This window comes from Haemaphysalis longicornis, unplaced genomic scaffold (assembly GCF_048455015.1).
Source record: "Haemaphysalis longicornis isolate Haplotype H1 unplaced genomic scaffold, Haemaphysalis longicornis Haplotype H1 scaffold_12, whole genome shotgun sequence".
Classification (NCBI taxonomy): Eukaryota; Metazoa; Arthropoda; class Arachnida; order Ixodida; family Ixodidae; genus Haemaphysalis; species Haemaphysalis longicornis.
The window spans coordinates 120,875,241-120,897,839 of NW_027526225.1; the positions used below are offsets into that span (position 1 = coordinate 120,875,241).

A 22,599-nucleotide genomic window follows, 5' to 3' on the forward strand; every position below is an offset into this window, starting at 1 on the left:
GTGGCATGCGCCTTATGACATTCGTAAACTAGCTTAACAAAACATACGTTCGACCACAGCTCGAGTTTGCGCCACCCATCTGGTCCCCATACCATCAATTTTTGATTAACAAGGTTGAAGCAACCCAAAATAGAGCTCCAAGGTTTATCTCAGGCAATTACGAGTACCCCTCAAGTTTAACAGAAATCTTTCACTTCACCCGCTGTATCTCCGACGCAACATTTCTATTTATGCCTTTTTCAAAAATATGTTTACAATGCAGCCCACTCAACGCTTCATTTTGAAGTTCCGGCTAACATTCAACGTAGGGTAAATAATCAACAGTTTTTCCCGCCAGTACGGCAAAACAGACGCATTTAACTTATCCGCTCTTCCCCTGGCTATCAGGCTTTGGAACGGTCTTCCTGATAACATTGCAACTGAATCTAAGCGCGACGCATTTCGTGACCGTCTTCAAGCTCACTTTTTCTAGTAATATGGTTCTGAACTGTTATTCACTGTTTTATGTAAATTTTGTGAAACCAATTTTTGCGTTTGAAGTGTCTGTTTGTTATTGCTTGTATTAGTTTCATTTTGAAGGATGTTGTTATCTGTGAGTACAAGATATAGCTCTGGTTATTCTTATACTTTACGTTCGTCTAGTTAAGCATGTGCTGCTGATTTGATGTATAATTTTTGTAAGGGTCTTTTTGTGTGCCTTATACAACTCTTGTTAATTTTGCACTTTTACTTGTAACGCCTCTTTCTCAATGCCCTGTTAGGGCATGGAAGGTATTTTAAATAAATGAATAATTATATAAATATTTGCGAGGACAAAAAATACCAAAATTCCCCTCTGGTATTGTCTATACAGGAGTGGAACGGTCTTCTTCAAGATATTGTGTCTCTCACTGACACTTCGGCTTTCCAATCTGCGTTGGGTACGTTTTTAAATGTATAGGATGTTTTCAAATGTATGAGATGTACAAATGCCACTTTTGTCAGCCCTTTTGATTTTTTTAACACAAATTATATCTAAACCTGTCGCCCGCTAGTGCCTTCTTTAGTGGTGTCATGAACAAGACGTAAATTGCCCTCGTACTCTCTCTCTTTCTTTCCATTTTTTTTGTGAATTGAACCGTTTAAGCAGATATGTGTCTCACTGCCGTTTGTAGTTTGTCATCATATGTGTCGAGTTATACCTTGTTTGAATTGCACCCCCCCCCTCATGTAATGCCCTTCCGGGCCCTTAGGGCATTTAAAATAAAAATAAATGAGTAAGTCACCGTTTCTCTGAAGTTCAGCTAAGTATATGGGCAAACTGAAGTGCTTCATACCAAAACATTGCCATGCTGTTTACATAAACGATATGTGGTTTCACCCCCACCAACCGCTTCTCCTGCCTGTGTTTTTCTCCGTATTACGTTGTATTCTTCACAGTACAGCAGGACGGAGTTGTAGGCTGCCAACCAGTCTAAACAAAAGCTTTTTGCAGCACCGTCATGTCCCAAACAAAGAGCTAGATCCAGACTGGTAGGAACAAAATGAACTGGAATTCCTTTCTTCAAAGTTACGGCTTCGTGAGAGGACCGGCTAGAAAACCTCACGGTCAGGAACTTCCGGGAGACAAGGCAATCGACGTCTTACTGCGTTGGAGCTGAGCCTGCTCGTTTAATATTTCAAATCCCATCTAGTCGCTTTATAAAGCGACCTGAGCTGCAGGATTACGGGCACCAGCTTCCGCGTGCAGTGTAGATTTTTCTTTTGGCGGAGCAAGTCCAACTCCAATTAGGGACTTAAAGGTTTTCTACTTTCAGGTTTCCTTTTAAGTAGGGCCGGCAGTGGATTCTGTACGATTCGCTCCATAGGAAATTGAACATTTTTGTTTTGTGCGTGTACTGGAAGTTTCAAACTTTAAATGCATAGAAGCCTATCGGGAACATCCAACAGTTAAAAAAAAATCAAGCCCTATTACTAGACCACTGCATGGTTGAGATAGCTTTTTTCGAACTGCAAAACGGTTTTTTATGCTTTTCTTTTCTTAAACACCCGGGCATCGAGCGCAATGGAGCGAGAGTTGGAGTTAGTGAACATTCTAAAGTGATTTGTTACGAGAAGTTCCTATGCAGCCACTTTCGCAATAGCATTTCTGAAATTTGGGAGTGCAGATATACTGTTTCTCTTTTAAGCGAAGCTGACGTGGATATGCTATTGTTCGATTTTAATGCCCGAAACAAAAACTGTCAGGGCTCCACGTGTACATGAAGTGCGAGGTGTTGGGATACAAATGTCCTGGTGTGTGTCCTATTAACACGCAGTCACCACTTAAGTCGTGCCGCAAAGAACCTCAGTTGGACCTCAAGCTTATAGGTGTCATTACTTAGGTATGAGCCTTGAGTAGAGTAGTTATCTATAGGCGCCATTTTTAAAATCGATAGATACTAAAAGCATATGCGTGTTTGTATCTGTTTTTCTTATCAATGACTACCCTCAACGCCTAAGAACAAATTTGCTCATACCTTTTAAATAAATTATGTGTCACTTCTAAATCGTGTGCCAGAAGTTTTGCTGGTCCTCAACCTTGAGAAAGAGGGGTGGCTCATGATTTATTTTGCATTTCTTGAATCGTTCGGCAAAAAAGCGAGGACACTGAGCGGTACGTACTATCAATCAACATGTGGACACATTTCCCTGCTGAAGTATTGCACGCATAAAATGTTACAAGAAACAGCAATGTTCCCTTTTGTACACGTTTAGTAGTGGTGACCGGCTACTACGGAGCTAACGCACAAGAAAGGGCAATTTTAGAGCACATGAGTATCGGTAAACAATGAAGGTACGCTGATTACGTAGTGGTTTTATGGCCCAGCAACCTTTCAATCCTAATGCGCCAAACACAAGGAGAAATGTATGCGTGAAGACAAAAAGGTCACGACCATATTAACTGCTGAAATTAAGGAGGTACCGTTGTGCATGCTATACAGCGACACTTTGCCTGACTCAAGACCAGAATTGGTGATGCTCGCACTGAGTCACGCAAGGTTTGAACCATAGGGAAGGTGGGTTTTTCATACTATGTAAGCACTGCAAGAGACACCACCACGAATTGCATTAGGTTTAAAATTGTTTATTTACATGTTGCACCGTCACTTTTCACTGTGGTAGTATTAGTTCTTGTCGTATCCATCTGTACCATCGTCTTGCTCATGCGTGACTGGCGGGCCCAGGTCGGTTTGTCCGGAGGCTTTCACATTTCTCGCAAAGTGGAACGCGTCAGGACGCGCTAGAACCGGCGGCAACCTTGAATATGCATTTGAGTAGGTCAGTCTACAATAGGTACTATTTGTAGGATCAGTAGAGTCTCATGTCGATAACAATGGTTTCTCAAAGGTTTGTTGCTTGGCAACCATGTCTACCTTCGCAGCGCCCTTTTTATGTTTACATTACAATCTCTTGCGTGTATAGTTTCCCCGGACTTAAAACGTTTCCGTACGCCATTTGAACGTTCGCTTTCTTCTGTGGTCGTACTAGAGACGCCGCTTAAAATTTAGACTACCTTTAAGTTTCACTGGTCATCCACCTTCACTGAGTGGGATAGCTAAGCAATTCCCACGCAGTAATTTTACTTTCTCCGCTTGTTTGCTCCCTGGAAGGTTACGTTTACAGTTTTACGCAGAATGTTTGACTTACACACACTCTTTTCTTATAGGCTCACATTTTGTGTCTTCCGGTGCTATTGAGTAAAATACGTTTGCCGTAAATTACTAAAAAAAAACGTAATGCCGTAGTTTACTTTCTCTCAAGAGAGAAACAGCATACAGTAAGTTCAATGCGTTGTACTCGGATTTACCTCATTTAATCAGCCCTTTTGTGTCTTCAGTGAATGGGACATACAAGCAAGCGGAGGTTTAATTTCAGACCGTCAAGCATTGCCACGTTCTTGGAACCATATTTTTAGCCGCTATAATATACCTTTAGCTCGCATTCACGTTCTCGCCTACTTCATGGAAGCATTTTAAAGCTTCTATTTTTAAGTAGCCTTTGGTGCTTGTGCGCCGAATGGGAGATGATCAGAAAAACTTCTGTAAGCCCCCCCCCCCCCCCCTCCCCCTAAAAATAAAAAAATACTTCTTGTGTTTTTCATTTCATCGCAGCAGCATTTCCGTCAACTACAAGTGATTCATAAGAGCCTGTTCGGTATTGGGACGAGTATAATCTCAGGTAAGAACAAGCCTAGATTTGACTAAATTAGTCAGACGTCTAATTTATAGCAAGTACGTGATTGGAAAGTTTCCCAGCACCCGCTTCGATCACGGGCTGAGAAGGTGCCTTCGCAATTTCAAAATGTCTGATCCCGGCTTTCGTTTTAACATAGTATACTTCGCCATGTTTAGCCGCCAGGTTAATTCGTATTATACGACACAGTCTTGACGCACGTGGATTGTCCGAACTTTATAATTAGATGCCTTGAGGGGAAAATATTCTGGGTAAAAAAGAAAGTCGAAAAACCTGACTGGTGCCCGAAGTAAGATAAACTAAACCGGCTTTCAGACGCATATAGCTGAATTTGACATTTGCAAGAAGACCACTATTAAATCCTGTTATCCAGTCCTCTACATACTTTCCTTCATATTCATTGTCGCCAAGATGTGCACGGAATCTTGCCGAATCTTCCTCATGATTGCCTAGGCTTGGCTCACCTCCGCTGACTTACGAACACCCAGCGAAATGCCACGAAAATAAGAAAGACCTGAAAGACTTTTTCCCTGTTGTTTTGTAATATATTTCCCTCGCGAAAAGAAACAACCAGAAGAGAAAAAAAAACAGTGCTCGCACTTCGCATTGTACCACCACTGCTAAGTCACTCGCACTCTGAAAGCTTCGTTCTCGTTGTCTGTTGCAAGCCCGGATCCTGATTATCGTGGCTCTCAATTCCAGGCGCCGAGTCAGCGCATACTAAGAGAAAGTGCTTTGCATTCCTAATGAAGCCGCCACAACAAACAGTTGGACGGACGCCGCAAAGCGCCTTTCTGTGTGCGGTTGGCTTCCGCGAGCCCGAGCCAATTCAGATGTAGGTGCAACGTGTAGAGTATGCAAGCCAGGGTTCTCTGAGCTTAATTTCCCACTAGACACCGTTCTCGCAGTGTTTGCCTATCCCTACTGGTATCCTCCCAACGGTGACCCTCTGGGTTGGGTTCCCATCTCCACCGGCTGAATCTTTCCAGGGTGAAAAAGATTGCCGCGGACGTCGCGGTAGCTGTTGTTCATGCGACATAGTTGCAAGAGAACGACCAAACCACGCACGCCAGCGGGGCACAGCACATTGCTCCTCTTTTATCACTTGACGATGATGGTTGGTGTTTAATGGCGCAAGGCCAACAAGGGCCAACAGCGCGAAAAGAACAAGTTATTTAACTGTTGATGAGACAGTAAATACTGAAACCTGCGAGTGGCCAGTAACAAAACACAATCGATATGGCTGGTGTATAGGGCACGAATGATTATGCGTGATAAGACTACAGCTGTAAAAATTTTATCTCTGCCAGGCAGACGGTATCCCCTGTTCGCATGCACTTATTAAAAACAATTTTTGGGGGTTACCCAAGCAGGAATATTGGTCCGTCCGTCCGTCCACATACAACATGGGTAAAGTAGCAGCAAACAAGACTAGTTGTATATGCAACGTATTGGCGTAGTTCGAGTCAATGTTTTCGCGTTTGTGTGCGTCTGTTGGGAAAAACCTCATGGTATTATTACCAAACATGGACCCGTGGAACTCACTAAACTCGCTTCGATATATAAAGTCGTTATTTCGTCTTAACCACGGGTAAAAGGCGCATTTATTTTTGGCTTGTAATGGTTGCTAAAATGTATGTCCGCGGGCATGCACCAACCGGGACCACCATTTTTTTTTCAACAGCGTTTGTTGCCTAAGTTGCTTTTTTTTTACCCGTTCGATCGTCGCGAGCCGTGGCTCCACTCAACGCTCTAAGATCCAGACGTCGACGATGATGAATTGCTTTTCTGTCAGGAACGCCTTACCTCCTTTCTGGGCGTTTACGCCTATGGGCCACACAGATATACTTTTTTGCCAAGCTAGGTCACTTTTCCCCCAAATTCCTGCGAGCATGCCGATAAGCTCCTTTTTGTTTGTTATGGGATGGGGCTATGCAATCTGCCCAAGGCGAGTTACGAGACCGGGCTCTCACTTTAAGATCTGACACATTCGATGGAGCCTCTGGCAGCTGGGCGTGAGCGAGAAACGATGAGATTTATAAATACGGACAAAAAAGTGGCTTTGTAGTTTAAAGTGAAGGTCTGGCCTCGCTAGCGCATCTTTAGCTTCAGGGCGTTGGGTAAACCGTGTAATTTATGCGGTTCCGAAGTTGCGACAGGAAGTTGCTCTCCGCAGACAGGATAACCAACATTTAAAGAAAGCGTCGCAGCAACAGCGTATATATTACGCGTGACGCTTGCCACTTTTTGTTTGTCACAGCCCACGCTGCTGTGGAATATACCAGCCCACTTTGACAAAAACTGGGTAATTTATATTCCGCGATCTCATCCAAACGAAACGAGTAAAGCAGCCACTGTCAGCAACAAATAAACCACGTGGACATTTACCTCGCCCCCCAAAATAAATTTTCGCATTCCTGGTAGATGGGACGTGGAGGCAGGGTTTTTCCCAAACCTGAACTGTGGGTCGTCGCACTTTGTGAATGCAACTGAACTGCGTGACACGCCAGAAAGTGTTTCTTCGAGAAAAGTGATGAAAGCCTAACGTATGTTACACGCCGTTTGGCCCCATAGTCGCGTCCAGAACTATACGGATGCTTACGATTCGCCAACAAAGCCAATGTGTTTATAAAACAATCAAGCCAAAAACAAGGAGGAAGCGCCTGCTAATGTTTCTGGGTTCTAATAACCTTTTCATATTTGTAAATTGGTACCTCAAGCTCGTGTCCATGATACCTCAAGCTCGTATGCATGAGTATGCCTGCCAGTGAGACTGTCTGCATCATGCCGTTGTTTTGGCACTTGAATTTGCATAGAAAACACTACAACTTTTCATTTATAAACATTTCAGCGCAAAAGGGAATAAAAACAAATGCTGTTTATAAGTGGCGGTTCTCTAGCCGCCACTATTTGCAGCTCCAGTCAGCACACTTCGCAAAGAAGAAAGCGGCCACTGAAGTCAAAGTAGGGAACGTGGTGCTAGTTTACCAAGGAAAGACACCGCGCCAGATGTGGAAAATAGCTAGAGTTCAGGAGCTCTACAACTGCACGAATGGTGTCATCGGTTCTTGTAAGACAAAGCTCCAAGATGGCATCGTATCAACCAAACCCACACATACACTTTGCCTTCTAGAAATTCGCCCCTAACCATTTCTGGCGGACAGTAATGTGTGGAAATTACCATTTTCTAGCTTCGCCGAAGCTTGAAGACGGAAAGAAACCCAGTTGCGACAATGAGGCTGAGCCCACAGCTCGCGCCTGGGGGCTCGCTCATCGCGGCATGGGGATCGTCGCTCGCTGAGTCTAGCCGCGAGCACCTGACGTTAGCGGTACGCCAAAGAAATTGCCCTTTTCTTTAGCTTCATTGATGAGCTTCATTTCACGGTTCAAGCTACACCTTGGCTCCACAAGCGGGTAGGTTAACAAAGCGCAATCTGTATCAATGGGCTGAAATCAAACGCACGCAAAAAAAAAGCATCGTTTACTGGATCGTGGATAAGTTCTTCGAAATTTGCTCGCCTTCGCTGAGGACAAAATCCTCCAGGTGGCCCATCTTTAGCAGTGCGGTGATGTCACTGCGTTGGTGATATAGGCCTATTTCTGTACCGAACGAAATTCTCCGGCAGTAAATCGACTTTCGATGTAAGACAAAGTCGCAGAACTCATTAGTTGGGGCTGGACAACGTCATATCGAAAGAATTAAAATAATTGTGCAGGAAAATGTCATTAGTAAAAAATGGAAGGCATGCTACTGTTAAGAGAATCGAATCGCGGAGAAACCGCATTTCAACTGGGTTCGTGTTGAGCATGGATGACATTTTGGACGTTTTCTGATACAGCCGGCGGCAACATGTTTTTGAGGATGGAAGCGGAAGACGCGGTATAGGTATCGTTCATTATTTGGCCAGGCAGAAGGCCGGACAAGTTTAGTAAAAGCTCCGAGAAATGTTTCTTCTCTTTTTCGCGTTTCGGGCACGTCATACCCAGCCGTGCTTTTAGTGCTTCCGCAAAAAAACTTTGCACGAAGCCACTCATTCTTGCTGTTTAACGCATAGCTGTTTCACAAAATTACGCCATTGTACGGCTGTCTGATCCTTCCGAAGACATCTCTTGAGGCGCGCACATAACCCAAACACACAATGAGGCAAAAATCGTCTAGTTAGTCTCTGTGAAAAGGCGGTACAGTGCTACACTTATTTTTTTGGTATCAACGTCTTTTTGCTGAAATGGATGGATGGGCATTTGGCATTACGCAAGAAAATAAAGAAATATGCGAACGGCAAGAATCCTAAACGGTTCCTGCATTCTTCGTATTAAGCTTTAAGCCAGTGGCAAAGATCATCCATTCCTAAAGAAAGTTGAGACCAGCGCTAAAGCTTTCTAAAATTAAAACTGTGTCAGATTCTTCGTTAATACTGCGTCCCCTTAACTAAAAGTGCGTCTTCTCGATCGTCAAAGTTTCAAACACCCAAAACGCAAACAAAATATGAACCCATGCGACGACTTCTCGTGCATTAAGAAACCTTTTTACCTACAAACGTTCTAAATGTATACCGATACGTGGTTTATGACCCAAAGGTTTACTATTACACTCCTTCTTCGTGATGGATGCGAGTGTTGTCTTATCTAGAACCATTCTGTTCTTTTTTCGCGATCGAGGTGACGTTTTTATACAATGGAAGGCCGGTTTCAGGCACGCGCTGTTTGTCCACAGATCCTATCAGAGCTGCTCAGTCGACCACCCGGTCTACGGAGACATGGGTTTTTTTTTTTTTTGAGAGGACGCCATTGGTGTCATTAAAAACGTTTTCGCTTTAAACACGACTGACAATAAGAATTATCGTCTAGAATACTGGCTGCCGGCGATGCGATCGTTTCTACCATCACGGATACAAGAATGGCCTAGTGGACGCAGCTAAGGCCCCAGTATAGTGTGAAATTCAAACCACCGAAAAGCCATTCCCGAAAGAGTCACGTGATATGCTAACCACTATACTGCAATTCATACTCCACACACGTCGCAGCACTGCAGTAACGGCAACTCCAAGGTAAAATAAAAGAAACTAGGGGCAGTACAAAACAAACAACAGTGGCACGAGGAAGACAAAAAATACGCTGTACTCACTGCGGCAGCACGCGAAGAACGCAAGTGATTGTCGAAATAAAACACAGGGGATGATTTTCCCAAGTGACTGCTCACACCTTACTACAGGCTTCGCTAGTGGGTAACACCTAACAAAAAATATCGTTAGCCTCAAGGTCACAGAGGATACAAGAAACATCCCTCTTCTCGGTTGCTTTTCAAATGACACGACAGGGAACAGTGGGAGATATTATGCTGGCGTTTAATGTAGCGGCTAACCATTAGTGGAAAACACTGTTTTCCAGAAACCTTGTCTCTTTGGAAAGGTGCGCTATGCATAAACTTTGCTGTACTGCAATTGCGCACAAAAGTAACGAAGACTGGAGAGAGACGACACGAGACAGAGCGCTTCAGAACATAAACTTTAGAACAAATAGCCTGCTTCATGACAGCTGTGGGCCCCAAATTGAAATATGGATATATGTGTCCGTCTATAGGTAGCATTTGCCCTGTGAGGTAACCAAAGGAAAAAAAAGGTAACTTATAAAGAACGAAAACTCACTCGAAACAAACCTATAAAATGGAACGCGTAATCTCAGGTAAGATGCATATCAACTGCAACCTTTGCAATCATAAAGTACCGCAAGGCATTCCTCAATGACGCAGAAAGCAAACGAGAGTAAAAACACAAGAAACAACAGCAATGGAAACCACGCGCGGGAAAAAAAGTGAGCAACACTAGTGCGCGTTTCCATTGCTCCTGACATCGGACAAACGGCCGTACCCCGAGGATGGCTGTTTTCACCCCGGCAATGGCGATCTGTGGAGCCTTGTGACATCCCTAGGCATTACGACAGACTTGGCTAATGGAACGTAAGTGAAATATGGCACAAGAAGTGCTCTTGGTATGTCCCACAGAAGGGTGTGGAAGGTGCGACCAGGTGGGTGAAAAATTCCACGCGAAAAGAAAGAGTTGGCGCCAGGTAAAAGCAACACACAAGGCACCAGCAAGCGCCATGTGATAATACGCGTGGGGCAACAAATCGATGACTAGTCATGGCGACGAAATCTCCGTGTCGGTCGCCCTGCTACCTCTTACGGACGAGACATTGCAAAAGGCAGCAGCCTGTTTTCTGATGACAACGTTACACTTGAAATGTTCAAATTCTATTTCCCTTTTACCACAGGTTTCTTTTTGTTTGCTTTGGCCAAAATTAACCATGCCTACTGGAAATATTAAATAACACTGCACAACAGCGACAAAGAACAAGGGTAAAAGATAAAAGAAGTCTTTTGGTGGAGAGCAAAAATACTCTTATACGCCAGAATTTTAAGTAAATTGACCAGGGTGTCGAACCAGAACCGAACCGAGCCGAAAACCGGTACTGAACCGGTATTTTTGACGGAACTGAACCCGAACCCAAACCGATATTTTTTGAGCACGCCGAACCCGAAGCGGAACTGAATCAAAAAAAGAAACAACGGTTACCGGTTCATGCCAAAACGGTTCGACCCTCCGTTGTGGATATTGCACAGTCAATTCAATTCAGGCCATTTTTTTCTTTCACGTACTATCAACTTCGTACCCGCTCGCGCACTTTCCCCTCCAGACAATTCAACACACTATCACGCTCTATGTAACAAAAATGGAAAGGAATGAGCACCAATATAGCAACGGTCTCTTGCTGCTGGAAACGCGAGCATAGTGCAAGCTGACCAAACGAAATGTCCTTCTCGGCAGCTTGCAGGGGATATAAAGCGACTTTTCCCTTTCCTAGCTGCGACTTTATTGGAGCAATCAGGCTGCAGGAGTGCTCCACTGCGCAACAGCGAAAGCCCACCCCCGATCTGTGCAAACTTTTTGCATTTAATAATTTCTTTAAAAGGTCCGGCACCTGCAACTTGTTAATACTTGACAAGTGGGACAGCAGGAGCTACTCAGTGGCTAAGCCGTTTCCTTCTGACCACAAGTGGCCTCCATCTCCGTTCCCCACGACCGTTTTTCTGAAGTAGATGGAAATCGAGAACGTCCGTGTATCGAGATTTTGATCCACGTTTAATATCAGAAGCTGGTTAAAATAAGTCTGCCGGCCTGCAACATAAGCTGCGCCTCGGAGCAGAGATATAGCACAGGGCATCAAATGCGCCGGTTTTATAAAAAATGTGTTTACGCGGAAAACAACAGAAAAAGAAAGGCGAATGACGTAGTTTTAAGATATTACGCAAAAAGTAAGTAAAACCGAATAAGGAAAAAAAACACCAAAACGTGGATATTGCTCTATACTTTTCTTTGCCCTGCCTTTTACAACCAAACGGGTCATCAATGCGAAGGAAGTGAGTTCCGTAGTCAATTTTTGAGGACAGTACAGTGGACAAGCTACGTTGTTTAGAGATACAAATAACAACAGATATGTCAGGGAAAACTGTTAAGGTGTGCACTTAATCCCTTGGCAAGAAACTGCAGCCCTCGACTTTGTCTTGGAAGCAGAAACAGTAATGAAGCAGATTACACGTGCAGAAAGGGAGCCCGTTACCTCACACTGTCCCATTCACCCAGCGATCATCTTTTCTGCTTGTTCTGAAGCTTTGTCTCTTTCAGACCTGCTTTTTTTTTGAAGGTGCACTTGTACTGACTGCCCAACTCGCTACATTTCTTCTACTGCTACTCGTCCCGGGCGGGAGTACTGCTGTGGACGAATTAAAGAGCGTCTACCCAAGCAAGTCCCATCTCATGCTCCGCGCGTCAAATTTCCCTTTCATTTTGTAACAGCACAATCTGTTGAAATCGAGAGCATGACTGAATCCCGTATGGCCGGGAGGGTACACTAGGAACAAAAAGAGACGCCGTCCTGCGGGGATATGACGTGCAGGTGGCCCACGTTCCAGCCAAAAAGATGCGCCATGAGCTTGTGAGTGAAGGACCGCTTGCCCAAGGAGCGTTTCCCCGGTGCGGTATACGAGATACCTTGCGCAGACTCTAGCGGTGTGTATATCGGGGAATGAGGGAATTATAAGAATCGTCTGCAGCAGCACGCCCATGACGTAAAGAATAAGAGCGTCCGCAACAATGCTTTAGCCGGACACGCCGTCGTGAATGACCAGAGGATTGATTGGGACAACGCAAGAATCGTCGCAACAGCAAAAGTGACAGCATCACGGCTACATCTGGAATAACTTATCATTCAGACCACATCTAACACAGTCAATCGTAATGACGAAAATCTAAACCCGATCTACTTACGCTCTTTGCAGCGATTACTCAGGCCCACTTAAACGACCCACTTCTGGTGATGCAGTCATTGTGAACAAGGCTTCCGTGCTGGAAACCGAAACGTCAGTACGTTTTTTTGGACTGGTCGACGTCTCTTTTTGTTCCTAGCATAATCTTTATAAGATTCTGCAATGTAGCACACGGAACGATGGCCGGGGGTCAGGCGGTACGAAGACATACTGATTGTGATTCACACATCCAGTATAGCTATTGCAAAAGGAGTTGCAGTGGTCAGAGCAATAATGCAGTGAATGGCGTTAACTAAAGCTTACTTTCAACAAAAGTGTGGCAAACACATTCGATAAGGTGACCGCTAACAAATTATTCAAGGTGACAAAATAATCTAATTCATTGGTAGTATTTATGTGCCAGTTGAAGGATTTTTCTGTTTTGCTACAAATTTAAAAAATGTGCCCCATTGGTATTAAACGGTGGTATTTGAACGCGCCAGTACGCAGACCAACTTTAAAGGAGCCATGAAGAGAAAATGCAAGTTGGTTTTATTCGAAAGATTTCGTGTTTTATAGTGCCCCCAGCGCTTGTCCGGGTACAAACGGTGCTTTATTCACTGAGAAATTAAACAATTTAGGTTAAAATTTTGATTTTCCCGCTCAATCGTGCGTTTTCGTGGTCCCAAATGACATCACAGGAACCGACCGCTCTGCAGCCTAGAGTACCTTCATTCACGCATCCGCCGTACAAGGTCAGTAGTATTAACTCTATGGTACAGGGTAGAGACACGTATACGCTGGCGCCGCCATTTTAGGTTGCTCGCTCGCCGCCGAAGCAAGTCTTTGTGTCAAAACCGCGCTAAAATTATCGCCGCAACGCGGTTTACTGAAGCAGTTTGAATCATATTGTCTGTTTCGCGTTGCTAGGTCTCGTGGGAAACGAAAAGAATAACGCGTTGAGCCCGTTGGCCGAATTGCGCCGGCACGGGACCGTTCAAAGGTTGTCTCCACCCTGTACAGCGGTGTTGGTTTGTTCCCGCGTTTCTTTACGTTCCGTAACCTAGATGGCGCCACCATACCGTGGCAAGCGTTTGGTTTGTTTTTGCCCGCATTTAAACCTGGCTTGTTTTTGTTCTGGGAGAAAATATTCGTTCCCTGAAACAGTGCTCGCTCGACAAATGGGGTCACGTAAGACACCGTTGCTTGCGTCAATCGGCCAGTGTCGTCTGAGACAACCCCAAGCCCCGTAGTGCTGTGCAGCTAAACCAAGCATGCTGTGCGCAGTACGAACAGCAGAACGCATCAGTACTTCTATGTTTACATGTGCTTTCGTAACTTCCACTGTTTGTCCCATCATTCTTATTGCTTTGTAAAGAATGTGCCCTAAATTTAAGCGCAAATCGCTCGTTCGTCTAGTTTGTAAGCTCTACCTAATTTGCGTCTGCTTCTGCCAGCCTCCGCCAATCGCAGAGCTTAGCTCATGAGACATCATAGGTTCTGTTGCGGGAAATGAGCTGGTGGGTCGCATGACCATTCCCGTTTTTCCTAATTATGTAGCTTATTTGAGCGAAGTTTACGTTAAAAGTGGTGTCAGTATGCTTCTAACGAGACAATCTTTTGAATGAACCAAACTTGTGTTTTCTCTTCATGGCTCCTTTAGGGCTTCAAGGTTAGCGTGATGGGTGATTCCATAGCGTTGATTGCGATTTCAACAAAAAAAGGAAAGGGCAGAAAATATATCATCTCTTGGGGATGGATTTATGATTAGTCGCTACGACAACATTAAGTCCGGACGGAAAAGTAGGTGGTAAATCGTCACCACTTCATCTGTTTTTCTATCTCTTAATTGTTTGAAGTTTTGCTTTGCAATTGCGCCACTGCCCTTGGAGAACAGCAGCACTTTGAATTTTTGTTTCTATTTTTATTTGACTTTTGTTTTAAACTACTAAATGTTTTTCTCTAATTTCAGTGATAATGCAACTCATCAAACCGATTCGCGAACCGGTTCAAGCTCCCGAACCGGTTCGGGAACCGGTTCCGTACGTGATTTTGTCGAACCGGAACTGAACCGGAACAAAATGACTTCGCTTGAAACAGAACCGTAACCGCACCAGTATTTTGTTCGGTTCGACACACTGAAATTGACAACATGTTTCCACAATCTTAGCGTGAATCACAGGGCACCAAGTACAGAAAGAACTTGGCGGTATACGGTTTTACTCTGTGTTGCCAGAAAGTTCGGCCCAACTGAAACGCTGTGCGAATAAAACCTGATATATTTTGGCACGGCAACCGATGAGAAAAGTTTTTGAATACACAACCACTGTCGTTGTCCGCGTATACTGAATTAGTTATCTGAGCTTCTGACGCTTACCTTTCATGTTTTTGAGCAGCCCCACACGTTAGTAAATGCGATAGCAGAAAAAAAGATGACATCTGAAGTTATCGTCCTTGAGAGTAACGGTCAAGGTGATGCCAACACAGTGACCGCGGAAATATCGCGCCGAGTACAAATTACTCCGGCCTGTACAGGTGACAATGCAAAGGCCATTATGTGTCGTTAAGTGCGCCTTCATTCGCCTTTGATCTTCCCGAACCACGAAGCATCTTTAGCGCAGGTTAAGAAGAAAGCGGGGGTCTATGCTGGTAAATATAATTGCTTGGCATAAAGAGCATTAAGGCTTAAAGCATGACGAAAAAATTCCCGCGCCTTCACGCGAGGGGAACACGAGTAAATGCAGAGCATCGGGGGTCGTTAACGCCGCGTAAAGTCGCGTTAGGGTGGGTAGTTGGGTCGTAGTTGCGTTGGTGTTGGTTTGGGGTAGAGAGAGGAGAGTAAAGTCGCGTTAGGGTGGAGCGAGCGTCAACCAAGGAAGGAAGGAGCAACGCAGTGACTGAAGCACGAGCGACCGCTATATTTGCAGCGCGCGCAGTAGAGGGAGAGCAGTACGGGGGGGGGGAGAGCGCGCATGCGCAAGCAGCGCGCGCCCTTCCACGCCCCACCGCGCTGCTATCACGCACCTGTTACGCCAAGACCGCGACGGAGCGAACGGGCTGACTACGACGCATGCGCGCGCCAGCTGCTGTTGAGAGAGAGGAGGGAAGGAGGAGAGGCGCACCTGCTGCGGACGCGGAGCTGTGGACGCCGTCCGACGCAGGAAGAGGCGAGGCTAAGAAATGCTCTGCATTTAAAACAGCTGCTTGGTGTTCATTACTGATAGACGAAGCGATCGCGCAGGAGCAACATTAGGACAGCGTGTATGAGTTACGCAGTTAACGCAACACATTGTTACTGCCTTCTTTCTTTGCTTTCTTCGATCATTTCGGCCTCGAACCTTGATGATCACCATATTCTCTAGCCGATACAAGAGCTAGGCACCTGGGTTGATTGCAGAAGCACAACCGTGGTTTTGATAGTACAGCAGTCGCATACGCCATATGGTAGCAGCCAATGCTGCTCTTTTATTGAATGGCGCTTCATAACATAGTAACGCTTTCGTAGTTTTTAAACTGCGGGTAGCCTTTCTCGGTATAATTCTTCTGTTACCCGGTGGGTGCCTGCTAAGTAGATCATTTCTCTATTATGGCCGGGAGTGATTGTATGTCATCAGCCGCGGCACCTAAAGAGCTAATCCACGGTATGACAGAGAATTTCAAAGACAAAAAAAACTTGCTTCGAGAAACAGGGTTTTCCCATCTCGGCTGAAATATAATCCAAGCGGAAAATAAGAGGCACCGCTGCGGGAGAAAAGAGGCGGGTAAGAAAAAGGGATCAAATGTTAGAGAAATTCGGCTGGGCTATACCTGAATCCTATCACGACCCGAACCCGATGCTCCGAAGTAGAAAGCAGACGATGCGCTGTCTCAACAAATAACGCTAAAACATTTCACCAGCATTAAAACGCAAAATTCAGAAACATACATATAGTAAAGATCCCAGATATGAAAGAATAAGACATAATTCTGTAAACTTCTGCTCGGCGAGTCGCGGAAGCAATACCATTTGCCCACGTACCCTGCGCCTCTCGCTGTTGAAGGGGGTTAGGTGGCACTGAGATCGCGCAGCCTGCTGAAACCGATCGAAAGCAAAAGAGAGAGAGAAGGAAAGCGAGAGAGAGAGAGAGATAAAGGGGGGAAGGAGGGAGCACATCCATTTTTGTTTCCGCATTGAGACTTCCAGCATTGCTGCGAACAGGAGAAACGCAGCTTTTTTTGTGGAAAGTGGACACTCACAAATCTAGCTCCCCTACACTTGGCTACCTGTGAAAGGCAGAAGAAGGGATGGAAAAAGGGAATATTGACAGACGGCTATTTATTCACATACTGAAAAAATTCCCTCGCACTTCCCCGAGGGGGAGAGTGTGTAAGTGCGAATGCACGGTTGTTGATTGCGCGATTACGGTGGATATCGTGATCTTGGAGTGGAGAGGAGGCGCCCAACATCCGCAGTCACTGAGCGGAGAGAGGAGGAGGAGAGTAGCGCCCGCCGTTACGGCGAGGGCTACACGAGCGCCCTCACGCGTCGGAATGCGGAGCGCCCGCTACGCGAGCGAGAGCTCTCCCGCCCGAAGTGGAGAGGAGGCGCCCAACACCCGCAGTCACTGAGCGGAGAGAGGAGGAGGAGGAGAGTAGCGCGCGCCCATCTCCCCCCGTTGCTAGGGGAGACGAGGAGGAAGACGAAGAGCGCGCGCACCCGCAGCTGTTGCTATGCGGACTACGGCGGCGGACGATTCAGGCTCGCTTAAGAAGTGCATTCGCACTTAAAAAATTGGGCGCAGCTGAAGGATTATTCGGTGATACTGCTAAGGGATAGTTACAAGGGGTTGTTTTGATGTCCGTGCGTCGGCCTTTTGATGACGCTACGTCGTGATTGTCACCTCATTACATATATCTATAACTCTACCTATAACGCTGTCTATATCTACCTATATCTAAGGATAAGGAGAAGAAATGGACGTGAGCAGGGCAGGGCATGTCATGCGAAGGCAAGATAACCGTTGGTCATAAAGGGTAACAGAGTGGATCGCTATAGAAGGCAAACGCTGCAGGGGGCGGCAGAAAGTTAGATGGGCAGATGAGATCAAGAAGTTTGCGGGATAAATTGGTCGCAGTTAACACAGGAATGGGAGAGGCCTTTGTCCTGCAGTGGGGGTAGATAGGATGGTGGTGGTGATGGTGATGATGATATCTATGTCAACATTAAATGGATGGAGTGGTGAAAGCACAAAATTTAGACTTTAAGAATGACCTAGGGCATGCAGGCCAGGAATCGCTGTAGGAACATAGGAGCGGCTTTTGCTCTTCAGTGACACAAATAAGCTTCTTATGATGGTGATGCGGATTACTATCCTTATGATGGTAATGCTGGCGACGAGTACGACGAAGGAAGACGGGGACGACGATGACGATGACGATTATCATGATATACGCTATCATGGGAACAGTTCTGAAACGCCATAGATGCACCTTTGCATTTATGAATCACGTTTCTTTGTCGATATCTGCGTTCGTCTTTCGCTTCTGGGCGCAATACTTCAAGGTTCGCTCAACAGAATCTTCCGGCCTCCTCATATCGTGCGACTATCAGTGGATCTTTCCTGATCTCTCGATCCCCGGCATGTGCCGAGTTAGGTATGTATCTCCTCTGCGACGAACGTCTTCGCAACTGATTCACGTCGCCCACGCGCTAACATGTGCACAACACTTCCTTCACGGCGTGCGCACCTGCGGCGATATCGAACCCACCCAAAGTTGGCCCTTAGCAGCGGTCGCTTCCGCGACAGAGTAATATTGATGATGAGGCAAGAGCGTGGCATCAACAGAAGCGCTATAACCAGGCAGTTAAGATGGTAAGCGGCATCATTCCAAATTTGTTAAAGACACGTCTTCAAAGATGAAATTTCAAGGACGATAGCGTTTGTTAAGCTGCATGAAGATCCGTCTGTCTGTCAATCGAATAAACCGCGCCACGAAAGAAATAGCTGGTGAAGGGATGTTTAAACACAAAATATGTATTGATATGACCACGGCAAACTGCACAGACATCTGCAAGGGCTGAAACATTTTCCCAGCATGCAACGCAGATGTAACCTCAGGTATACTTTAGGCAATTTACAAGTGCATAACCAAAGTGCAACCTGTTCTTTTAATTAAAGGCGCCGCACAGGCGAAATACAAGTGTAGGTCATTTTAAAGATTGCTTCTTTGGAATAAAACGCATACCACATTTGGAGCAAACATGATTTAAATAGGCGATATATTCATTGAGGATAATATAGAATGGTCATGCTACTCACCAGCTACTTTCCCACAATAACGTTACGAAGTATTCCGTTCCGGACGGCTTCGCTGATTGGCCGGGGCGACAAAGCCAAGCATTAATTCACAGCGATGGTAAGCATGCAGAAAAAGGTATTTATGCTTAAAATTTAGAATATAGTTTTTTTGTAGCAGAACGATTAGCGGAGTAAAAAATTACACCATCTTCCCGGAGGGGAACCCTGAGTAGTACGCGTAGCAGGCACGGGCCCATTAGTTTTCAGTTCATCATTTCCGTGAAGTTGAGGTACGTAGCTACCGTTATATTTACCGTTTGGTTTCCATGGTAACTACCACACTTTTTACTTACCGCAACTACGAAACGGGAAATTGCGTTGACCCCATGGCTGTTTCGCATACTACTCAGGGTTTCCCTACGGGAAGATGGTGTAATTTTATGGACGGGGGTGGGGTGTTAGAGTGGAGAGGCTATAAAGAGAGCGAGAGAGAGACGTTTTACGTGGTAGGAGTGTGTCTTTATTTAATCATTATCATCGTCATGTTCAACGTAGGTGACGTCGATCTGTGGTTGGCGTTCCGCTTTGATTATGACCACCTTATGGTATGTGAAATGTGAAGTCAAGGGCTGTTGTAGTGGATGAACCCTAAAGTTGCTGAAGATAAGGTCGATGCACGTTCCCCGGATGGTTGTGGGCTGCTTATAATCATGGCCCGCCGAGACTCGCCGACGACGATGAAACGTCGAAGACACGTGAAGCGTGCTCGCCTCGTGCCGGCCCAGGAAGACACCGACGACACTGTCGCTCCAGGAGCCATAGAAGGGACCGTGCGTTCAGCAAGCCGAGCATGTGCAGTGAGGGTGTGGACGGCGCAACAACGACAACTACAAGGGAGGGACATAGCCCAGACCATGAGATGCTTCGCATCTAAAAGTGTAAGGTCCAACACGCTAACATGTTTTAACCGCGTACGGCACTACTATTGCCTTGTGAACAAAGCGCCGTTCGCTGCCTGACAGGCTCCTAATGCACTTTAGAACCAAATCTTTTGAATAAAAAGTTACTACTTCTTTTAATGCTGGATTATTTGGACACCAGAGTTGTTTAAGCTCTTGGTTGCGGCGTTCATACGTGGAAAAAATACCAAGAAAATGCCGAGTGCCAAACTCTTCGAGAAAGAAGAAGCCGGCACTGCGCACTGCGCAAGTTAACCCGACGTTCCCCACGTATTTCAACAACCGATTTAACCCTGGCCCATCCCCCCTTGTGGGTAGGGGCCAAAATCTTTGAGGACATCATTATCATCAACAACAACTCGACGTAGAAGATGATCAATAAGATAGCGCATACCCCGAGGACTCGTGCTAATATTGCCGCCCATTCAACCATCCCTCCTTCGGTCGTGGTTCGTGTCTGCCATCTTGCCGCGGTGTAGCATGTTTCACCACTACTTGGTGATGGCTAGGGAAGGAGGTAGGACCCCGATTTCCATGTTTTACAATAACTGAGGCAAGAAGCTGTCGTTTCCACAGATATACCTTGGCCAGGCGCGTAATATCAAGTCTCTCTACCAGACCGCGTTCGCGATGGCCAGCAGTGAGATTTAGAGAACGAAGAAGATTTACACGGCGAGAAAGGAGACAAAGGCGAACGCAAACGCATTCAAAAGCTAAAGGATTCCTACGAAGATGTGCAGGACGGCCTGGAACCCACGACGCTTGATTACATCGAACAGTTCTGGCGCCGCTTTAGCATGCGCAGCGAGGGTCACTGCTTGGAGATTCTCAGAGCCGCAGTCAGCCGTCCTTGCGTCTTGTACAAGCGGCGCCCCCGATCAGAAGTGGGTCCCCCATTCAACCCCTGGATTGCATCCGTGCCCGACTCCAACATGGACATTCAGGTGATTCTCAATCACTATGCTTGTGCTACGTGCGTCGTCGACTACGTGAACAAGGCCTACCGCGAAATGTCTGACCTTCACAAGGCCGTGGCCGAGACAGAGGAGGAATGCGGGACATGGATTACCCCGAAGTGCTCAAGACGCTCGCTGTAAACATGGACAGGGCGGTCGAGATGTGGGCTTAGGAAGACGTGTGGTTTCTCCTCCCTCACGGATATGTCAGAGAAGAGTCGGGGAGTCGTTTACATTCCCAGTCCGGAAAACCAACAAGGAGCCCGAAGAACTTCTTCCTAGGCTGCCAGCTCTGCTGTTTTTCCAGCCTTGCACCAATATCATCCTGATCCAATTTTTTTAACAGTACCTGAGAAGAAAATAAAACGCAGAACACTAAGCAAAAGATGGGACGCGCAACTCTAAGCTCAACCAAAACAAAAGGCTCCAACAGGTGGCGAGCGAGAAGTGCGAAGGCGGCAAGATTGAATTGAGCCCACACCTATAGCATTCGTCCTGACAAAAGCGCGAGAGGAGGGAAAAAGGCGTGAGAAGTGGGAGGGTGATAGAGGACAATTGCCAGCGGCAGCTATTCCAGCGTCTTTCGACGACCTTTGCAGTGGAGCAAATAAATGCGCGCCGTTTGTGGTGCATTAGGCGAGCATTATCTATAGGATCGCATCATTCACAGACGCGAAATGGGGTTTTGGTCTTTTGATATCTGTTATTAATTCGCTTCTCATAAATGCATTGCAGCAACAATGTTTCAACAGAAACAGTGCCAGAGGTCACACATGTGCCTCCCACCGCTATTGGCCCGAAAAGTTTGGTCGCAACGAATGTGCGTGCTTATCGCTTCCGGACAGACATAGATCACCGTACCCTTCTATTCACGTTCCGTCCGTTGAACATCTAAACAAAATATGACATCAAGCAGTACACGCCGAATAGAACCATGAACACAGTAATCATGCAAGTTAGTATACTATGTTTAAGTCGACCCTTTTTTTGCCCAACTCGCCCTCTGAAAGCATCAGTCCGCATTCTAACGTCCGGTTTACCGGCGCTATAAAGGCTCTGCCGGAGCGTATGGTAGTACACACCTGCATTGGCACTCTCCGTGATCGCTTTCCGAAACTGCCGATCACCGTCCTTGGCCTATCTTGCGGCAAGAGACTGCCTTTCTTTTAACTGCATGGCTTGCTGCAAACTGTCTTCGCATTCCTAGGTCACCCCGCAAGGGAAGTAAAGCTGGCGAAGTTCAGGATTAAATTCAGCACCCCCTGACGGTGAGCGCCGCATTTTCCAGGTTGTTTTTTGTGGGCTAGTGCTAGGCTCTTTTAATGCCCGAGTGTCACTCATGCATTACTTAGCTTAGCTGGAGAAAAAAAAAACACGCGTTCCCAGAAAAGCGCTTCCAGAACCAACCGCCAAATTCCCATTGGCTGCGACAGCCGAAAAACGTACCCACTCCGATGGATCGGCCTGTGACGGTGCAGGAGCCGCCCGAAGATCACGGCTGGTTCAGCACCTGCAATGTGGTGCAGGACGGGTGAATGTGACAGCCAGACGTTAACCCGAACGTTACACTTTTGAGGTGCAGCATTATCGCACCCTAAGATGGATGTTTGGGTGTGAGGTTACCTGGAACGCGGTTGGGCTGATCGGCAAGCTCATCTCATATCAAGGGTGTAAATTTATGAGCAAATGAAATGTGAACACGAAAATATAAATATAGAGCACACAAAATTGCACGATACTGTTCATGGAGGGCTAATACTTTCGCTTTTGTTATACAGTAAAAGTTCGTTAATTCTAACTCGAAGGGGACCATAAAAATGTTTGAATTAAGCGGAGTTGGAATTAGCGGGGGGGGGGGGGGGGGGGCGCTAGAATGAATCGACATCGCG

At 46.1% G+C, this 22,599-nt stretch overlaps 1 pseudogene across 1 annotated transcript in view; it reads right to left on the reverse strand.

Annotated features, from left to right (window-relative positions):
• The window catches only part of LOC144161824 (eukaryotic translation initiation factor 3 subunit E-B-like), a 770,574-nt pseudogene that overhangs the window by 290,169 nt on the left and 457,806 nt on the right, over nucleotides 1-22,599 (reverse strand). Inside the window, exon 4 of the transcript XR_013320496.1 lies at nucleotides 22,157-22,220. The product of XR_013320496.1 is annotated as a eukaryotic translation initiation factor 3 subunit E-B-like (transcript). The remainder of the gene's footprint in view (nucleotides 1-22,156; nucleotides 22,221-22,599) is intronic.